Consider the following 19,361-nt stretch of genomic DNA (forward strand, 5'->3'; position numbering starts at 1 on the left):
GGGGCATTTGCACGGGCGCTTGCACGGGCGCTACTGGCACTCTGCAGAGACTGCGATTGTAAAGCGGTAACGGCTGTGGAGCACGCGCAGGGACTCGCCTGTGATGCCTTCGTCAGGGGCCTCCAGTCAGACCACACCCGGCAGAGACTGCTAGAAAGCAAGGAACCCGACCTGAAGACGGCCATTGCCCTTGCGCTCTCGTTAGAGGAGGCCCACCGAAACCTCGAGGCATACCCCCGTAACGGCGCCGAGACATGGCAATCGAAACCGTGGGACACGGGACCGCCGCCCCCGGCACCAACCGCTGCAGCGACCCAACCGAGACAGCAGCCTCTGGTAAGAACTGCTTCGATGCCCAGTAACCAGGCCCAAAAATGCTATTTCTGTGGCCAGTTAAAACATCCCAGAGCGCACTGCCCAGCTAAGACAGCTACCTGCTCGGGCTGCGGGAAGAAAGGCCATTACGCTAACGCCTGCAAGGGGAAGCCAGCCAGCAGCGCAGCGTGCGGGCCGTGGGAGCAGCCATCTTATCCGCCATTTTGTGTACCCCCGGCCGCATGGCATCCGCCGCCATCGTATCCAACGCACTCAACCGCCATTTCGTCACCGGAACCGACCACCGTCTCGGCGGATGACTATAGTGACTCACTAAGCCACATACTGGCCTCCGTGACGCTGGATCAAGGCCACCCTCACCATCTATCCAGCTCCATGATGGATATCGCGGTAAACGGCCGCGCCACCAGTTGCCTGATCGACAGCGGGAGCACAGAGAGTTTCGTCCACCCCGACACGGTACGTAGCCACTCCCTCACGATTCTGCCAACGCACCATCGCATTTCTATGGCGTCCAAGTCCCAGTCAATGGACATCAGCGGCTACTGTGTGGTGACCCTGTCAGTAGGGGGCACTGAATATCAAAAATTTAAACTGCTAGTCCTGCCCCGTCTTTGCGCTGCCGTCCTGCTAGGGTTGGATTTTCAGTGCCACCTTAAGAGTGTCACACTAGCATACGGTGGACCCCTCCCCCCACTCACAGTCTGCAACCAACAACTTTTAAATCGCCCGCTGCAAACCACCTGCAGCCTTTCCACATTAAAAGTCCCCCCCCCTCCCCTGTTCGCTAACCTCACCCGCGACTGTAAACCCATCGCTACCAAAAGCAGGCGGTACAGTGCCGGGGACAGAGCTTTTATCAGCTCTGAGGTGGAGCGGCTCTTGAAGGAGGGCATTATCGAAGGTAGCACTAGCCCCTGGCGAGCCCAGGTTGTAGTCGTTAAAACCACTGCAAAACGCCGCATGGTAATCGACTACAGCCAAACCATAAACCGGTACACCCAGCTGGACGCGTACCCCCTCCCTCGCATATCTGATATGGTCAATCAGATTGCGCAATACAAAGTATTCTCCACCATCGACCTTAAGTCAGCGTACCACCAGCTGCCCATCCGCCATGAGGACCGCCAGTATACTGCCTTCGAGGCAAACGGCCGCCTCTACCACTTCCTTAGGGTCCCCTTCGGCGTCACCAACGGGGTTTCGGTCTTCCAAAGGGAGATGGACCGAATGGTTGACCAGAACGCGCTGCGGGCAACCTTCCCCTATTTGGATAACGTCACCATCTGCGGCCACGACCAGCAGGACCACGACGTTAATCTAGCAAATTTCCTCCGTACGGCCCAACGGCTGAACCTAACGTACAATAAGGAAAAATGTATGTTTCACACCAAGCGCCTGGCCATCCTCGGCTGCGTGGTGGAGAACGGAGTCATCGGGCCCGACCCCGACAGAATGCGCCCCCTAATGGAGCTACCCCTTCCCCACTGCCAAAAAGCACTGAAGAGATGCCTGGGGTTTTTCTCCTACTACGCCCAGTGGGGGCCCCTCTATGCAGACAAAGCCAGGCCCCTCATCAAAGCCACCTCCTTCCCCCTGACACCAGAGGCGTGTGCAGCCTTCACTCTTATCAAGAACGATATCGCGAAGGCCGCAATGCACGCGGTGGATGAGTCCATCCCCTTCCAAGTGGAGAGCGATGCCTCCGACTTCGCCCTAGCCGCGACCCTTAACCAGGCGGGCAGACCCGTGGCCTTTTTCTCAAGGACCCTCCAGGGCCCCGAGACGAGACACTCCTCCGTCGAAAAGGAGGCCCAGGCTATTGTAGAAGCGGTGCGTCACTGGAGGCATTACCTGGCCGGGAAACGATTTACCCTGCTCACTGACCAGCGTTCAGTAGCTTTTATGTTTAATCATAAGCAGAGGGGTAAAATCAAGAACGACAAGATCTTGAGGTGGAGAATCGAACTCTCCACCTACAATTATGATATCTTGTATCGGCCAGGGAAACTCAATGAGCCCCCAGATGCCCTATCACGTGGTACATGCGCCAACGCGCAGAGTGATAGGCTGCAGTCCCTCCACAATGACCTCTGCCACCCGGGGGTCACCAGGTTTTTCCATTTTATCAAATCCCGTAACCTGCCCTACTCCATCGAGGAGGTCAGGACCATGACCAAGAGCTGCCAAATCTGCGCCGAGTGCAAACCGCACTTCTATAGGCCGGAGAGAGCAAGCCTGATCAAGGCCACCCGCCCCTTCGAACGCCTGAGCGTCGATTTTAAAGGGCCCCTCCCCTCCGCTGACCGCAATGTGTACTTCCTCAACATAGTTGATGAGTACTCCCGTTTCCCCTTTGCCATCCCTTGCCCAGACATGACCAGTACCACGGTCATCAAGTGTCTGAATGACATCTTCGCTCTGTTCGGGTTCCCCAGCTATATACATAGCGACAGGGGCTCATCGTTCATGAGCGACGAACTTCGGCAGTACCTGCTAACAAGAGGTATCGCCACGAGCAGGACCACCAGTTACAACCCCCGGGGGAACGGCCAGGTGGAAAGGGAGAACGCGACGGTTTGGAAGGCAGTCCTCTTAGCACTAAAATCTAAGGGCCTTCCGACCTCCCGCTGGCAGGAGGTCCTCCCTGCAGCGCTTCACTCCATTCGGTCACTGCTTTGTACTGCCACTAATGCGACCCCTCATGAGAAAATGTTCGTTTTCCCCCGGAAGTCTACATCGGGAACCTCGCTACCGGCATGGTTGACTTCTCCTGGGCCCGTCCTACTGCGGAGGCACGTGAGGACACATAAAACGGACCCCCTGGTCGAGCGGGTGCACCTCCTACACGCCAACCCCCAGTATGCCTGGGTGACATACCCAGACGGGCGGGAGGACACGGTCTCCATACGAGATCTCGCACCCTCGGGTACCCCTGAATTACCACCGTTATCCCCCTTACCACCGTTATCCCCCTTACCACTGTTATCCCCCACCACCCCTTCCAACCCAACCCCTGCAGACGGCATGCCAAAGCCCCAGGAATCTTCGCCAACCACCCAGACACCAGACCCGACGTCGGATGCTGCAACACCACCGCCGCCACCACGACGATCAGGACGTCAGACAAGGCCTCCTGATAGACTTAACTTGTAGTACCCTTCACCCCGCCGGACTTCACATTAAACAAGGGGTGAATGTGGTAAACCACTGTATTGTATATTGCCACCTCTGGGTGGCGCTGTGTATGGAGGCATGCCTCAGCTGACTCCACCCACCACTGTGTGGGTTTCGTTCAGACTTGTTCAGTCACTCACGAAGAAGCATGGTCTCTTCTTAGCTAATAAAAGCCTTATTCATCTCTTCTTTCGACTCATCATCTCTTCTTCGACTCATCACCTTTTATGAAGTAATTGATAAGCGTATCAGTATGTATACCTGCCTCCTAGCACATCGGCACGGGTCCCACTGATCCTCCAATCACTGCCTCTGCTCAAGTCCATAGAACACCTCCTCATCCCTCTATCTGTGAAGGCAGGAGGAATTTCCAAAGCAATGCCCACCCAATAAAGTAAGGGGCTGTATCCAGTCGGAAGGCAATTCCCATGAAGGGTAGAAAGTGACCAAATAAAAAGGAGAAATCAGCAGTAAACTGCAAAATCGGCAACAAAAAAAAAACCTAAAAAAACCCCAGCAAAAACTAACCAGAAAAAGCCAAGCAAATGCAACTTTGCTGTCACTCCCAACACCAAGGGACATATGGCTTTAAGAAACTAAGTTCTGAAGCCCGGGGAGTCAGTTCCTAAGTGTAGGTGTAATATACAGGCATAGAGCAATGTTTGAGATGCGAAAGATTGGGAAATGCAAGGGAGAGGACCCCCCCATCCTAATGTCCATATTTTTTGAGGCTTTAATAACGCTCGCGCATCCTAGCAAACGTCTTGAGCTGCCAGCACTGTCTGATCGGAAAATAGCGGAATCACGATCCCACTGCATTTTCGATGGACCGACTCAGCTTCCAATTTTGCACCTTCTCCACACCTGCCGCACGCAGGTGTACTGATCCATCGGAGTGGAAAATCTCCCCCAATACGAATCGTTGCATAGAAGCCTGCCCAGCCTGATCCACCCACTCATTGCACTAAAAGAAGCTGTGTTGAATCCAATTATCCTGTAGTGAAAAATGTTGATTACATCTAGGGAAAAGAATATTATTCCGTTTCTAAGAAAAGAAAATTTAATTCTGGCCGGGTTAAATAGCACAAAAATTTCAATGCCATCTTGGCAATCTTATGTCAGACTTGTTGGATAAATAACAGTGGTGAGGGCTTCTGTTCCTCAATTTCATACCCATTGTTGCCCCCTGACACTGTGCCGCATCATCTAGCTCAGAGGGTGGGACAGCCAGAGAAAGACTTTCTCCAGTCCTGCCTGTGGTGTATGTGCCTTTAAGAGCAATTGTGGTGTATGTGCCTTTAAGAGCCCCAGGTGTGCGTAATGCCGGTAATTGCCACTTGGGCGATATAAGCCTGTGTATTGTGTATATCCTTTAGAAACCCCCCCCCGCCAGACTTACTTAGTAAATACCTATGAACCAACTCCTGTCTTCAGTGTCTTTATCTACACACGGACACTACAGTGGCGACGAAGTGGAAACGGACTTACCTGCAATTCGGCAGCACCTCAAGGACATCGATTCCTCCAGTGTCCAGAAGACTCAAGGAAGTAATAGAAACTGTGGTTTCACCAGCTGGCCAAGCTGGTGGCAGGTACTGCGCTAATCCTTCCTGGGCGTCAGGCTGGGGCTCCAGCGGCGGGCTCTACAGCTGAGACAGGCAGCGAAATCGGAGGCAAACAATAACGGACTGGGAGGGTGCACTCGGGAGACGGCCAGCGCGGCAAGCAGGTCAGCGTTTAGACCTCCGTCGGGAACGAATCTCCAACAGTGAATAAACGGAAACCACAGTAAAACAGCGTTGTTATTGGTAGCAGCGGCGGGAAAGCGCGGGAAGCGCCATATTGTTTTTTTTGAAATGCCTAAGTCTGGCAATATTGATGCTTTTGATAACGAAACAGAGCCTAACTTTGGCAATATTGATGTTTTTGATAACAAGATAGAGGATTGGACCACATATGTAGAAAGAGCGGAGGTGTTTTGCACCGCAAATGGAATAGAAGATGAAAAAAAAGCTTCAGTGCTTCTGGATCTAATGGGCGCAGAAACATACAAGCTGTTACGCAACTTAATCACTCCAGCCGAACCGATGGACAAGAATTTTGAGGAGATTGTCGATACGCTACACTGCCAATTCGAGGCAGGACTGGCAGATTCTCTGCAAGACAAATTCATCTGCGATCCCCTAAGTGTAGAAACACAAAAAAAGGTATCTTCTGGAAAAGATTTAACACTGGACAAGGCTTTCAGTGCAATAGAAGCGGCAAAGATACAGCAAAGGCCACAGGACTTCGGCACCCATGAAATGACACGGGGTTTCAAGAGATGTTATCGCTGCGGCAGATCCAACCATGACCAGAGGGATTGCTGGTTCAAAGAAAAAGCATGCAGGCGATGCGAAAAGATGGGACACATTCCACGTGTATGCCGATTTGAAAATAAAAAAATCCACTAACGGGAAAAGAATCAATAATGATGATGGACAGTAGCTCCAAAGACCAGAAGAGCGATAGCGACTCCGGGAACAAGAGACTAAGCTCTCTCAAATTACATAATGTAATGGCCAATGAAGATTACCAGACCATTTGGGTTACCCTCATAATAGCAGGGTCCCCAGTTAAAATGGAGCTAGATACAGGATCAGCTCTAACCGTAATAAATCGACGAGATTACGAGAGGCTATTTTCGCATATACCTCTAAAAGACACATCCATTATCTTAAAAACATATACGGGGCAGAAAGTATACCCCAAAGGAAAAATAAAGGTGCCTGTGGTATACAACGGCAAAGAAATACAAAAGTTGTATTTATACATTCTACAAGATGGTGGTCCACCGTTGTTGGGACGTGAATGGATAAGGAAGATACGTTTAGACTGGCACTCCATTCAGGCACTGACGGTGACCAGTAAGGAAAAAAACAATGATGACATCATACCTGAACGATTAAAAGACATCTTGGCCAACGCCAAAGAAGTGTTTCAAGAGAAACGAGGAACCTTGAAAGGCATCACCGCCTCAATAAAAGTAGAAGATGCAGCAATTCCAAAATGTTTTAAGGCAAGACCGGTGCCATACGCAATACGTCCGGCAGTAGAGGCAGAGCTGGAGAATTTGGAAAAGGCAGGAGTATTATCCAAAATAGATTGGAGCGAATGGGCAACACCCATCGTTCCAGTCATGAAAAAAGCATTGAAAAATAACTCTGAAGAACAGAGAAAAATTCGCATCTGTGGGGACTTTAAGGTGACTGTAAACCCGGTCCTTCACACGGTACAGTATCCTCTTCCGAGGATAGAAGATATTTTTGCCTCACTATCCGGAGGAAAACGTTTCACAAAAATTGACTTGGCACAGGCATATCTACAGATGGAGGTTGAGGAGACCTCTAAAAAGTATCTCACAATAAACACACACAAAGGCCTGTACCAGTACAATCGACTGGTTTTTGGAGTAGCATCAGCTCCAGCTATCTGGCAAAGAGCTATGGAGCAAGTCCTGCAAGGGATTCCGGGGACTCAATGCTACCTAGACGACATCCTTATAACAGGAGAAAACGACAACGAGCACCTTGCCAATTTGGAGCAGGTGCTCACTAGGCTGAAAGAACGGGGCCTACGAGCAAATCGCCCCAAGTGCGAATTTTTCCAAAATCAGATATCATATTGTGGCCACATAATTAATAAGGAAGGGTTGCATAAGTCACCTGAAAAAATTGAAGCAGTTATAAAAGCCCCAGCACCTGAAAATGTTTCACAATTGAGGTCATTCCTGGGATTAATAAATTACTATCATAAATTTTTGCCGAACTTATCAACTATTCTACACCCTCTTAATGATCTTCTACACACAGGAGTGATTTGGAAATGGAACGAAGACTGTAAACGTGCCTTCCATAAATGTAAAGACTTAATCACATCCGAGAAAGTTTTGGCTCATTACAACCCATCACTACCAATCAGACTGGCGTGCGATGCATCCCCTTACGGCATAGGAGCGGTATTGTCCCATAGATTCCCTGATGGCTCGGAACGGCCGATAGCTTTTGTGTCACGCTCATTGAACTCAGCTGAGCGTAACTATGCCCAGATAGACAGGGAAGCACTCAGCCTGGTATGGGGAGTGAAGAAATTCAACCATTACCTACACGGACAAAAATTTATCTTACTGACTGACCATCAACCCCTCATCTCCATATTCAACCCTAAGAAAGGTGTCCCCATTATGACGGCACAAAGACTACAGAGGTGGTCCCTTTTTCTAGGGGCACACCAATACAACATTGAATACAAAGGGTCAAAACAGCATGGAAATGCTGACGGTTTATCGCGCCTGCCGTTGCCAACGATAGAAGAGGCACCTACAGTAGACCCAGTAGAGATATTCCACTCTACCATAGTGGAATGTCTACCGGTGACAAATTCTGCCATTGAAAGGGAAACAAGAAATGACCCTACTCTCTCACGGGTCTACGATTTAACAATGAAGGGATGGCCAGCACATGGCGAACCACTGTTGCCAGCATTCTCGCAAAGAAGAGAACAGCTGTCAGTGTGCCGAGGAACCTTGATGTGTGGATCCAGAGTGGTGATTCCACCCAAACTCCAGGATAAAGTGCTAAAGGAGCTTCACGAGGGGCATCTGGGTGGAGTGAAAATGAAGAACCTAGCTAGGGCGTTTGTATGGTGGCCAGGTATCGATGGAGACATCGAAGACGTGACCAAGCGCTGCCTAGGATGCCAGAAGTTCCAAAACGCTCCGCCACAGGCCCCTCTACATCCATGGGAGTGGCCCTCATCTCCCTGGCAAAGGGTGCACATCGACTTTGCTGGTCCATTTATGGACTCAATGTTCTTAATCGCAGTTGATGCACACTCCAAGTGGCCGGAGGTAATACAGATGTCCTCCACCACCACGGAAAAAACCATCACAGTATTAAGGACCATATTTGCCAGGAATGGGCTGCCGGAACAGATATGTTCTGATAATGGACCGCAATTTGTGTCCGAAGAATTCAGAAAGTTCTTAAAGAACAATGGGGTAAAGCACTACACGTCCGCCCCATACCATCCCACCACCAATGGATTGGCTGAAAGGTTTGTCCAGACCTTTAAGAAGGCCATAAAGGCCATGGGTAATGAAGACATAAAACTTCAGCACAAGGTGGATAACTTCTTATTTGCATATAGGAATGCAACACATATGGTTACAAACCAAACTCCCGCCATGATGTTCTACAATAGAAACCTAAGATGCCGGCTGGATTTGGTCAAGCCCAACATCCGAAGGGACGTGGAGAACCGGCAGTTTCGGGGCATGAATGAAAGGCCAACTAGGGCCTTCCAGATAGGCCAACCGGTTTTGGCCCGGGACTACCGTACCGAGAAATGGCAGCCTGGAACTATCTGCACACGACTAGGACCACTGATGTATACCGTGGACATCAGAGAAAGCATAATAAGGCGCCATGCTGACCAAATCATCAAGTCATCCAAAAAGGGACAACCTACACCACCACGCTATACATCTAACGATGAAGTAGAGATACCCATATCTACCTCCGCTCCGGTGATACTGGAACCCAATGAACCCGACACTGGCCTTCAAGCCAAATCAGCCTTGCCAGAAGAACCTACTACACCACCAGAAACTACTACACCCCCGAGGCGTTATCCGGACCGAGTCAGGAAGCCTCCTGAGAGACTAACTTATAATTAATTAATACAGCAATGTATATTATTTTGCATATAACATGTAAATTAATAATTACTTAAAATATGATGTACTAGTTAGCTAGAAGGGGAGGAATTGTGGTGTATGTGCCTTTAAGAGCAATTGTGGTGTATGTGCCTTTAAGAGCCCCGGGTGTGCGTAATGCCGGTAATTGCCACTTGGGCTATATAAGCCTGTGTATTGTGTATATCCTTTAGAACCCACCCCCAGACTTGCTTAGTAAATACCTATGAACCAACTCCTGTCTTCAGTGTCTTTATCTACACACGGACACTACACTGCCTTTGAACACAGAGGCCCAGAATTTAAGAACATAAGAACATAAGAAATAAGAGCAGGAGTAGGCCATTTGGCCCTTCGAGCCTGCTCCACCATTCAATAAGATCATGGCTGATCTTCTACCTCATCTCTACTTTCCTGCACTATCCCCATATCCCTTGATTCCCTTAATATTCAAAAATCTATCGATCTCAGTCTTGAATATACTCAACGACTGAGCCTCCACAGCCCTCCGGGGTAGTGAATTCCAAAGATTCACAGCCCTCTGAGTGAAGAAATTTCTCCTCATCTCAGTCCTAAATGGCCAACCCCTTATTCTGAGACTGTGACCCCTGGTTCTAGACTCCCCAGCCAGGGGAAACATCCTCCCTGCATCTACCCTGTCAAGCCCTGTAAGAATTTTGTATGGTTCAATGAGATCACCTTTCATTCTTCTAAACTCTAGGAAATATAGGCCTAGTCTACTCAATCTCTCCTCATAGGACAATCCCCCCATCCCAGGAACCAGTCTGGTGAACCTTCGTTGCAGTCCCTCTAAGGCAAGTATATCCTTCCTTAGGTAAGGAGACCAAAACTGTACACAATACTCCAGGTGTGGTCTCACCAGGGCCCTATATAATTGCAGTAAGACGTTTACTGGGAAAATAACAGTGACTTTAAATGCGCACACTGTTATTAGTGTGTAAAAAAGACAGCAAAATCGAGAAAGAGATATGCTGTGAGTTGCGAATCGCCACAAGTTGCTAGACAATTTGCGCCACTCCACCGTTAGCCTCGCAAAAATGGCAGCTCACCCTCAACCACCCCGTGAGCGTCAAGAAATTGCTGGATTTGCACCATAAATACAAATTAAACTCACTGCAGAAAGTTAGGGCTGCTATTTCACAGTGTAAGGACCCTGTTAATGATGAGATTTATGTTCCTGCAATGCCAATCAACCTCGGAGGCCCCCCCCCCCAAAAAAATGTTTTCTTTCTTTTCCTTTCTGTTTCTTTTTTCTCTATCTCTTAATCTAATCTTTCTTTCCCTCTCTTTGGGCAGGATTTTAACTTGGAGGCAGGTCGGGAGCAGGGGTGGCCGTTGGATTGTGGTCAGGAAACCCGAGAGAACGGGTTTCCTTCAGGCCCTGCCCTAATTTAATGGCAAGGCCTGATTAACATTTTTTGGGGGGTGAAATTCGATAAAGCCCGAAAACGGGCAGGGGCACCGCGAGGTGAGATATTTCGTGCCTGTTTAGAAAGCACAGGCAGCACATTAATTTGGTGCTGCCTACTAACTTGAATGATTTTAGCGCACAGCCCAACGACAAAGGTGCTCATTCAGGCTGTGCGCTCAGCAGGAGGCCCAATGTCACGTCGCGGTAGTGACATTGCATTTTCTTAAAGCAAGGCTGTCAGTTTTGAAAGCAGTCTCTAGCCCCTAAAGCTCAACTGCCTTCTGAAAAAAAATGAACATTAAAAATCATTCCAAACTAGGCCATCTTCAGCTCTTAAATCTGAACTGCCTCCTGCACGTAAAAAAATGGTAAAAGTGCTTCAGCACTAACACAAATGGCTCAACAGGCCAGGGAAAGGGCACCCAGGTTTTTGCCCACAGCACTCCAACTTTGTGCAGTGGGTCAACACTGCAAGAGATGTCCTCTACCCACAGGGGCCAGGAGGCCCTCCAGAAAGAACGATGTAGGACCAGATCACCGAGGCCGTCACTGCCAGCAGTGTCACCCCCACCACCTGGCTCTAGTGCTCAAAGAAACTTCATGACCTCAGAGGAGTGGTCCAGGTCAGTGAATGCATCTTCAAAAACCGTCTCCTACCAACTGCACCATTAGCCTCACACACTGCTCATTGCGCGACTCCCCCCACTATCACTCAGCTACCAACAGACTCTACCAAACACGAGGCACACCTCCCATTCCTAGCTTCACTTTACCCCCTAGGAGGAGACGGTGCTGGCCATTCTTGACAGGGGCATGGCTGCGCCCTTGACCAGCAACGGGGCTGAAAGGATACAAGATGGCGGTATCCTCATATGTTATACTCCTTCTCACATCCCATTTCCCCCGCATCATACAATATCTTCTGATGTACAAGCTGCACATGGTGTAAGCATGCACCTCTTGCTTTCCCGCCCTCCCCTCACCACAACCCTACCCTTGTGCCTTACTCATTTCACACACCCAAGAAATCCAGCCTGCCCAGCCAGTGGTTGACCAAGAAGAGGGAGAGGAGAATGAAGAAGAAGAAGAAACACCATCCCTCAATTTGACACTCCCAGCCACCAGCTCCTCAAGGTCATCCTGCAAGGCCATCTGCAGTGCCCCCAGTGAAAGTCAGCAGCCTTCCGCTAGCCATGCTGCAGCCACTGGGGTAGCACTACATGACATCACTAGGCTAGGCAAAGGCACACGCAAGACAGTCACTAAGGGAATGGACAAGCGTGATATGTTGATTTTTTTATGTCATACAGGATGCATATATGGATAAAACTGGTTTGGAAAGTTTTCTTTGTGGTGGGTTTTATTTTAGCATTGTGGCCAAGAGGACTCTGTGATGGTCAGTAACAGAGGAAAGGTAAGGTGTGGGACAAATGTTGAAAGGGGAATTGGGGTTGTGGTCACTGGTACCGCAGGCGGATGGTTCCATCCCGGATATCCCACCCAGAAAGGGTCTGTCTAAATTGCATCCTTCCTTCCGCTTCCTCTTCTTCTGCTTCCTCCTCTTCTGCCTCTTCCTCCCTCTGTGAGCAGCTTGTCCCTTTTGCTGCCTCTGCTCCATCTCCATCTGATGCTGCAGCCCAAGGGAGATTGCAACTAGAGCCCCAGGACTAGAAGCAAGTGGTGTTCTTAGAGGCCTTCCTTTAACATGCAAAGCCTTGGAAGCATCCAGCAGCACTCCCTGCACACTTTAACAACTTTTTTAATGTTTTGCACCAAGCCACTACTCCAATAAAATATTTAAAAAAAACACTCCAAAAGCTGAAATCAAAACTTACCTGAAAAATGTGTGTGTCTCTTTAAGAAGCGCTCACAGCGTCTCTGTACAACTGCTGCACGCACGTTCTTCCATGCATGGTTGCGAGAGAGCAGTACGGAGAGCGGTGACATCCAAAATAGAAGTTGTGCGTCAATTCCAGCGTTGCACGTCAACTGACATTATGATCTGCATATCTACATGGGCGAGGCGAGCACAGGCAACGGCAACACTGCCAACCTCTCCAAAATAGCGGCCGCTGTGTTCCGCAGTGGAAGCGGGCAGAAGCCATTTTTTCAACAAAACCGGCCATAATGGCAGCGCTACAACCCAAATTTTGTTGCTTTTGTCTCTGTTTCCACCCCCTCACCCCACAGCTAGCCAGGTTGAGAAGCTGACTGGCTGCCGGGTGGGTAGGCCTGCGGCACCAGGCTGCAGCCGAGGGGGGCAGAGAGGAGAGAGGGAGGGAGTACTTACCTCCTGGATCCAGCAGTCCTCGCCTTCCTTTAGCTGCCGGGTTCCCGGAGGCTGGTAATCTCTGATTCTGTTGACCCTTTCGTTCGCCAAGGTCCCAGATGACCTCAGCTCGTACATCGAGGAATTTGCAGGGAGCTGAAGGGTGAGGAAGCAAAACCAACTCACGCCGCTCATCCGGAGATGCCCTGCACCAGGAAATTCTGGCCAATGGTTTTTTTCCCATAGCAAACTGGCACATTCCAGGGAACTGCCTTCCACTACTGCCCGGGAAGTTGAAAATATGATATACTTTGCCTGACCCACCCTATTTAAAGACCATAAAAGCCGAGTTGTTGTGACCTGGGCACTTGGAGGTGTGATTCCATCTTTTGCTACTCAGCCTGCCAGCATAAATTCACACGGCTCATCTTTATTACGGTGGAACCTATACACAAGCTTTTATGGTATACACTTCATCACTGATCAATAGAGGGTATTACATTATGTTAATTTGATTTCTTATTATTAAAATCTTTAATCTTTATAAGATATAAACTTGATAGATTACACATTTGTTTCAATGATAATTATCTCATTTAAACTAACTCATGTCCTCTGTAATATTCATGTATTAAATATATTTGTATTGATTTGTAATTGTGACACTATTGCATTTTTTATATGTTAATCATCACATTATAGGAGCTTGATGGCGCAATGGTTTACAATACTGCCCTTTAACCTCTAGAATCTGGGTTTAAATTCACCTCCGACTGATCGATTCATTTCATTTAAGATCATTTCATCCAAGTCCAGGACCAAACCCTCCCCCAGCCCATAAATGACAATTTTGCCCCATAATATTTTTAAAATTAGAATTCAAAATTAGATCAGCACACCCGGGATTAAATACCAAGTAGACATTATATTCTAGTAAACTATAGAAGAACAATTGGCTCTACTCCGCTCTCTGTATTGTTAATAGATTTCGCACATCTCCATCCAGTCACGTTCTCACTTCCCAGCTCCCCATCTTACCTTTTCTTAAACTCTCATTATCTCACTTCACAAATTCTTGGTAGATTTTCAGGTTGCTTACGCCTGGTGAATGGGCATCAAGTGGGCATAACCAATCAGGAAAAGGAGCAGAGATACACGGCGTCAGATCTCCATGTCCATCCCAATAGCAGTTTCAAAGATGCCAAAAACACCTGCTAGTTGGATCCATGCAAATGAGGGCTGAATTATATCATTGCCCAGGCATGCAATGTCCTAGTTTGCATGCTGGCAAAGCACAATTTCTCATGTGCCCGCCCATATCTCAAGGGTTGCTAGGAGCAGATTTAAAGAGCTTTAGAAGATGATCGGCAGGAGCATTTGATGACTATTTCTTCATATTTTTTGGTTTTCTTCTGAGGCCAGTAGCCTTTTTGTACCAATTGCCTTGGCACTGTTGTTTTTCCACCTCCACAACAGCAGCACATGGGAATCCCTCTGTATGTATGCTCTCTGGAACAATCTTCTTAGGCAGTCCCTCGGAACAGAGGATGACTTGCTTCGACGTTAAAAATGAGTTCGCAGGTGACTGATGAGTCCAATGCGGGACCTACAGTCTCTGTCATAGGTGGGGCAGATGGTGGTTGAAGGGGCGGGTGGGTGGAGTGCTTGGGTTGATGTGCGCTCCTTCCGCTGCCTGCGCTTGGCTTCCGCTTGCAACCGGCAAAGAGACTCGAGGTGTTCGGCGCCTTCCCGGATGCTTCTCCTCCACTTTGTGCGGTCTTGGGCCAGGGATTCCCAGTGTCAGTGGGGATGTTACACGTTTTCAAGGAGGCTTTGAAGGTGTTGTTGAAGTGTTTCCTCTACCCACCTGGGGCTCTCTTGCCGTGCCGGAGCTCCGAGTAGAGCGCTTGTTTTGGGAGTCTCGTATTGGGCATGCAGACAATGTGACCCGTCCATCGGAGCTGATTGAGCGTGGTCAAAGCTTCGATGCTGGGGATGTTGGCCTGAGCAAGAACACTGACGTTGGTGCGCCTATCCTGCCAGTGGATTTGCAGGATCTTGCGGAGGCAGTGTTGGTGGTACCTCTCCAGTGCTTTGAGGTGCCTGCTGTAAATGGTCCATGTCTCTGAGGCATACAGCAGGGTGGGTATCACTGCTGGTCTGTAGACCATGAGCTTAGTGCTGAGTTTGAGGTCCTGGTCTTCAAAGTCTCTCTTCCTCAGGCGACCGAAGGCTGCACTGGCACACTGAAGGCGGTGTTGGACTTCATCGTCGACGTCTGCCCTTGTTGACAGTAAGCTCCCGAGGTATGGAAAGTGGTCCACGTTGTCCAAGGCCTTGTCGTGGATTTTGATAATCGGGGGGCGGTACTGTGTGGCGGGGGCAGGTTGGTAGAGGACCTTTGTCTTATGGACGTTTTAGTGTAAGGCCCATGCTCTCATACGCTTCGGTGAAGGTGTTGCCAATGGTTTGGAGTTTGACCTCTGAGTGAGCGCAGAGCAAGCTTCGTCTGCATACTGTAATTCGACGACAGAGGATGGGACGACCTTGGATCTAGACTAGAAATGACGGAGGTTGAACAGTTTCCCGTTTGTTCTGTAAATTAGCTCCACTCCAGTGGGGAGCTTACTGAGGGCGAGATGGAGCATTGCAGCAAAGAAGATCGAGAAGAACGTTCGTGCGATGACACAGCCTTTATTGACCCCGGTTCGTACGTGAATTGGGTCTGTGGTGGAACCGTTGGTCAGGATCACGGCTTGCAGGTCGTCATGAAGCAGGCGGAGGATGGTGAGAAACTTTTGAGGGCAGCCGAATTTGAGGAGGACACTCCATAATCCCTCACGGTTGACAGTGTCGAAGGCCTTTGTAAGATCAATGAAGGCCATGTACAGTGGTTGGTGCTGTTCCCTGCATTTCTCTTGTAATTGACGTGCAGTGAAGATCATGTCCATTGTGCCCCTTAGTGGACGGAATCCACATTGCGACTCTGGGAGGAGCTCTTCGGCCACTGGGAGAAGACGATTGAGGAGGATTCTTGCGATGACTTTCCCTGTGGCAGACAGCAGGGAAACACCTCTGTAATTACCACAATCGGACTTGTCACCTTTCTTGAAGATGGTCACAATTACGGCATCTCTGAGATCCCCTGGCATGCTCTCCTCCTTCCAGAGAAGAGAAATGAGTTCATGAATTCACACCAATAGTGCTTCTCCGCTATGCTTTAGTGCCTCGGCGGGGATTCCATCTGCTCCTGAGGCCTTGTTGTTCTTCAGTTGTCGGATGGCCTTTTCAACCTCATGCCGGGCTGGGGTTGTGCTGAGATGGTGGCGGGTAGCATGCTGTGGGATGGAGTTGAGGACACTCACATCGAAGACAGAGTCTCGGTTAAGGAGCTCTTCGAAGTGTCCCTTCCAGCGGGCACTGACTGCTTCTCTGTCCTTGATGAGTACCTCTCCGTTCTTGGCCCGCAGTGGGATAGGGCCTTGGGTGCTTGGGCCGTAAATGATCTTGACTGCTTTAAAGAATCCACGTACGTCGTGATTGTCGGCTAGCTGCTGGATCTCCTGCGCTTTCTCCATCCACCATCTGTTCTTTAGGTCGCGAGATTTTTGTTGGACCTCGGCCTTCAGGCTTCTGTAGAGCTGCTTTCTTGCTCTCGAGTTCTGTTGCTGTTTCCAGATCAGAAATGCCTTGCGCTTGCGGCTTATTAGCTCCTGGATCTCCTGGTCATTCTCGTCGAACCAGTCTTGGTGTTTCCTGGTTGAGTGACCGAGTGTCTCTTCACAGGTGCTGATTATGGAGGCCTTGAGTGCACACCAGGCGCTGTGGGCACTCTGTGTCTCTGCATCACTGGGAGTTGTCAGGTTGTTTGTGAGGCGCAGGCTGAATAGGGCATTCTTAGTGGGGTCTTTGAGTGCTCCAGCGTTGATTTTCCTGCGGCATTGTTTCTGTTGCCGCTGCTGTTTTGGGGCTACATTGATGGAGATGACAGAACGGATTAGGCGGTGGTCTGTCCAGCAGTCGTCAGCTCCTGTCATCGTGCGGGTGATGCGGGCGTCCTTGCGGTCCCTCATTCGGACAATGATGTAGTCCAGCAGATGCCAGTGCTTGGAGCGAGGGTGCTGCCATGAAGCCTTGTACTTGTCTCTCTGATGGAACAAGGTGTTGGTTATGACAAGGCCATGTTCTAAGCATTTCGACAGGAGGAGGGTACCGTTGGAGTTGGCTTTCCCTACCCCCTCTCTGCCGATCACACCTCCCCAGAGGTCCGAGTCCTTTCCAACTCTGCCGATAAAGTCACCAAGGAGGATCAGCTTTTCGCCCGTTGGGACTCGGGACAGGGATTGTTCAAGGCTGGAGTAGAATTCCTCTTTGGTCTCGTCTGTGGCTTCCAGTGTTGGGGCATACGCACTGATGACCATAGCGCACTGGTTCCGGGCTAGGTTGAGCTGAAGAGTCATGAGGTGTTCATTTATACCGCTAGGGGAGTCTCTGAGACGCCCAACTAGTTCACTTTTTATTGCGAAGCCTACCCCATGGAGGCAGCGTTCTTCTTCAGGTTTGCCTTTCCAGAAGAAGGTGTAGCCACCACCTTGCTCCTTGAGCTGGCCTTCCCCTGCGGCCGGGTCTCGCTTAGGGCGGCGATGTCAATGTCGAAACATCTGAGCTCCCGGGCAACGATAGTAGTACAGCATTCCAGTCTGTCACTGTTGGGGTTGTCCATGAGAGTCCTGACGTTCCAGGTCCCAAACTTCATTTTAAAGGGTGGAAGTTGCCCATGCATGAATTCTTTTAACGTGGGGTGGCCGTTGCGCACCAGCTACCACACGGGCTTGACAGAGCAAGGTCTTGGTCCAATAGCAATGGGATCCAAAACGATTGAAGACCAGACTCTGCTACAACGGCCTAGCACACACACACAAACATACTACCCACTGCCCATCCCCCGACCATGCCTGTTCTTTGTTCTCAGTGAGCGCTGGCTCTTCACTTAAACTTAGCTCCCAAATTCCCAGACCTCTCTGCTGTCAAGAATATGCTTCTCCACTGGACTAGTGATCTAGTGACTAGTGGATCGCGAATGGAGCTCAGGGCCAGGGATCGCGAGAATATCAGTGCTAATTTGATCCTGTGAGAGACAACATCATTCATGTCCGAGGCCAGGACCCAGGAGCGAGGACGAGCCCAGCAGCAAGGTCAAGGCCCAGGAGTGGCGCAGCGTGGACCAGCAGCGGGGTCGGGGCCCAGGGAAGGTGCAGCACGGGCCAACAATGAGGTCGGGAGGACCACAATGCATCCTACGATACCCAGGCAGAGAGGACCTGCGGGAAGGAGGGAGGAGGACAGTAGCAGTATCTGGAACAATATGAGTAAGATGAAGGAAGGGCTACCATCCAGGTTAGGGTACATCAGAGGTACTTTGTACCCACCCATAGTTACAGTTATAGACAGAAGCATACGTACCTCAATTTGTCTAGTCTGCAAATCAGTTTCAGAAGGAAGGCAGTGGCAGAACTGTGCTACAAGGTGGTTTGCAGATAAACCCGTTCACAGACATGGCACTGCCAGTGACTGTCAAGGTCACTAGCACCCTTAACATTAAAGCTTTAGGATCACTCTAAACTCTCACTGAGGACAGTAATAACGTAAAGCAATCACTTATCCATAGATGCATTAAGCAAGTCACCAATTCCTTGTTTGCTGTGCAAGAAATTTCATCTTTTTCACCATGGAGCATGGTAATCTGCTGCAGTGAGGCATCACCATATAGGCCCTAGAAAAGAAAGCCATCTAGGGGTAGTTTCCCCGGGTACAGACTTCGGGCATGCAGCCAGTAGGGCATACCCGTCAGCCACCCAATAGTCCCGGCGGGAGTCCCAGTCCATTTCAATAACAGTTGTCCGGTGGGCTGCAGGCGAAAATCAAGCGCCCTGGGCATCCTGCTGACTCCAGGCCACCGCAATATTGGGCCGCTCACCCTGACATCAGGCCTGAATAGGTATAGAATCATAGAATCTTACAGCACAGAACAAGGCCTGTCGTGCCTGTGCCTGTGCCTGCTCTTTGAAAGAGCTCTCCAATTAATCCCACTCCCCTGCTCTGTTCCCATAACCCTGCAAATTAGATCTCCAAATACATGTCCAATAGCCTTTTGAAAGTTCCTATTCAATCTGATTCCACCACCCTTTTAGGTAGTGCGTTCCAAATCATAACAACCCTCTGGGTGAAACAATTTCTGCTCATTTCCTAGTTCTTTTGCCAATTATTTTAAATCTATGACCGCTGGTTACTGATCCACTTGCCAGGGGAAATAGTTCCTCCCTACTTGCTCTATCAAAACCCCTCATGATTTTGAACTCCTCTATTAAATGTTCCCTTAACCTTCTCTGCTCTAAGGAAAACAATCAGAGCTT

The 19,361-nt window shown here is 49.6% G+C and overlaps 1 protein-coding gene across 1 annotated transcript in view; it reads right to left on the reverse strand.

Annotated features, from left to right (window-relative positions):
- Positions 1–19,361, reverse strand: part of ofcc1 (orofacial cleft 1 candidate 1) — a 398,354-nt gene that overhangs the window by 224,881 nt on the left and 154,112 nt on the right. The window lies entirely within an intron of this gene.

Source organism: Somniosus microcephalus, chromosome 7 (genome assembly GCF_052327205.1).
Source record: "Somniosus microcephalus isolate GS21.2 chromosome 7, FLI_Smic_1.0, whole genome shotgun sequence".
Taxonomy (NCBI): Eukaryota; Metazoa; Chordata; class Chondrichthyes; order Squaliformes; family Somniosidae; genus Somniosus; species Somniosus microcephalus.